Source organism: Octopus bimaculoides, chromosome 3 (assembly GCF_046866305.1).
Source record: "Octopus bimaculoides isolate indiv1 chromosome 3, ASM4686630v1, whole genome shotgun sequence".
Classification (NCBI taxonomy): Eukaryota; Metazoa; Mollusca; class Cephalopoda; order Octopoda; family Octopodidae; genus Octopus; species Octopus bimaculoides.
This window is the reverse complement of record NC_142930.1, coordinates 151803307-151806755: the sequence shown is the minus strand read 5'-3', so window position 1 is coordinate 151806755 and position 3449 is coordinate 151803307.

Here is a 3449-nt window from a genome sequence, read left to right as displayed (position 1 = left end):
GATTATGGCATAATTCACCAACTTAATCACGATGACCATCCAGAAGAGCTGCAGGAAATTCCGAAGTAGCCTGGAGGCCGTGGTTGAAGCCGAGGGCGATTTTATTGAATAAATTTACTCTTTAGTATTTCAAGTTATTTTCATGTAATTTTGGTAAATATATCTTTTAGAATGAAATGTCAGTGTTAATTTCAATTTTGCGTAATTTAGACGGCAGTTTATTCACCGCACCTGTTATATACAAATATATATATATATATTTGTTTTGCAAGATTTTTTATGTGAAATCGTGTGTTGAAACATATGTTATTGTACTTGGGGATGGTCATATTGCCAGTTTAGCCAATAAAAACACACGCACTGTATATTTGGTGTTAATTTGCTTCAGTTTTATATTACATTACATTACATTAATCCTATTTCGGCCAGAGTTCTTTCGTCACACTTATATAAATATATATATATATACGCAGGAGTGGCTGTGTGGTAAGTAGCTTGCTTACCGACCACATGGTTCCGGGTTTAGTCCCACTGCGTGGCATCTTGGGCAAGTGTCTTCTACTATAGCCTCGGGCCGACCAAAGCCTTGTGAGTGGATTTGGTAGACGGAAACTGAAAGAAGCCCGTCGTATATATGTACATATATATATATGTGTGTGTGTGTTTGTCCCCCTAGCATTGCTTGACAACCGATGCTGGTGTGTTTATGTCCCCGTCACTTAGCGGTTCGGCAAAGAAGACCGATAGAATAAGTACTAGGCTTCCAAAGAATAAGTCCCGGGGTCGATTTGCTCGACTAAAGGCGGTGCTCCAGCATGGCCGTAGTCAAACGACTGAAATAAGTAAAAGAGAGAGTATATATGTATATATATATATATATATATATATATACATACATAGATCTATACATATGTATGTGTATATATATGTATATCCATATAAATCTATCTATCTATCTATCTATCTATCTATCTATCTATCTATCTATCTATCTATCTATCTATCTATCTGTCTGTCTGTCTGTCTGTCTGTCTGTCTATTTAGGTACGTTAAGGGAAACAGGAAAAATAGAATTCAAAATATGAGTATATGCATATTTTTTTTATTAATATCTAGCAGAATGACTCAAGCTTCGAGAGTTTCGTGCATTGGCACACACGCACGCCCCCCCCCACACACAAACAAACAAATATATATATATATATATATATATATATATATATATATATATATATATATATATATATATATATATATATATATATATATATAAATTGTAAATGCAAAAAATAAAAACAAAAACACAAAGGATTCTGCGGTACACGTGTTTCAAGCTTTATATCAGTGTATAATTGACAATATAAAGCTATCTTCAGCCGCAAATGTATTTCTCTCCCAAGAAATTATATCACATCGGCGTTAAAGGAGGAAGAAAGGTGAGATATAAGAGCTGAGGTTCCTTTTGGTATTTTGCATTGTACTATACCTCGTAGAATTCTCCATCTACACATAATTTCCTCGGTACTCCGAAATCCGTCCATACCTTCCCACGATTCAGTGTGTAGTGTTAAGTTGGTGGTTAAGAACAATATAATAAAATGACAAAATGAAATAATAATATAAAATAAAATAGGAATATAAAATCCTGAGAAGAAAAGAAAATGTAATACACAGATATTCATGTAAAAATAAAAATAAAAATAAAAATAAAATAAAAATAAAACATAAAAGGAGTCAAATCGGTGGGGCGGGTAATCTAAGAAACAATAAGAGAAAGTCTGGATAGTCAAGTAAGCTACATCTAAGCTATTTAGATGGGTTGGCGAAGGGTGGTGAGGAAAAATCTAAATGTAGAAGATAAAGCGATAAATAGATATAGATACAGAGATCTTAAAGGTCGTAAGGGATAGATATATATTAGCTGTGTCTGTCTATATCAGTGGTGGGTCGTAAATAAGAAGTGTCATGCCAGAATAGACTTGGAACATGAAACATCAAACATGATATTCTTGTGGTGAGTGGTCAGTGGTCAACCTAAGCGAATTACAACTTAAGTGTACTAACTTATCTACATACACTTATCTAGATGAAGAAGGATGAAGGAAGTGGAAAGGGTAATTATAACATAGAAGACCTTAAAGAATGAATCAATAAACATGTCAACAAGAAAAGGGAAATAAAGTATATGGGGGAGGGAGGGTTGGACGTTAAAATTCAAAAAACAAAATTCAAAATACAGAGTAATATAGTATAATAGTGATAGGAAATAATAGAACCCACATTAATAATGTAACAAATAAGAAATAAACAATAAAATAAGAACTAAAAAATAGTAAAAAAATAATACAAATAAGAGATAAAAAGTAAAAAATAAAAAATAAAAAATGAAAAAATAATAAAATATAAAATAAAGATAAAAGAGTCAAAATATAACCGATAAAAAATAAGAAATACAAAGAAATTAAAGATTAAAAAAGTAAAACATAAAGAAACCGGAAGTAAAAGAGTATAAAATAAATGTAAAAGTATAAAGTGAAGTATATATATAAAAAAAAATATATAAACAATATACACACACATATATATATACACACATACATACATATACATATATATATATATATATATACACATATATATAAACATACATATATATATCCAAAAAAATAAAAATAAAAATAAAATAAAATAAAATAAAAAGTATAAAAATAAAAAGTAATATAAAGTAAAAAATAAAATCAAATAAAAAATATAAAATGATATAAAAATAGTAGAATAAAGTAAAAATGTAAAAATTAAAATAATTAAAAAAAGGGGGTTGATTAGTGTTATTTCGTGTTATAATTTCGTATTGTAGTGTCCTTGGATGGTTTCGAGTCAGTGACTGAAGCTAGAACTATATCCATAGGTTTGGGATTATGGATCCGGTTTATTAAAAATTTGTGTAAATTAAGTGGTCATAACCTAGTTATTCGAGGGTAAACCAAAATACTGATGTATATAGTAAGGTTAGGGGTAGAGTACGGGCTATGTTAGTTAGGTGTCTGAGTTGTGGTAGGTAGGATCTAACGTGGGAGTAGTTAAATAGAGGAGGTGTAGAAGTGCACATAACTAAAAGAGAGGATTTAAGGGTTATAATATCTACAGGTTTTCATCATTTTATAGATACAGGAGGGTTTGAAATCTGACCTCTTATTAATTAGTTTATTCTTATCAGGAAATTTAATAATTTTCAAAAGTTCAAGGGAGCATAACTGGCAACCAGTTCTATTATCTTTATACGTAGGGGCCGATCCAACAATAGACCATCTAAGGTTAAGATTAATCTTGTCGTCCTTAAGCTCTCAAATTCTGCGGGATAATGAGGTGTTGTTAGCCTTATGTCTGAGTCTAAACGAAGATCCGTGGTTATAAAACCTAGATTTCCAGGATGAAGAGCATCCCAGGTA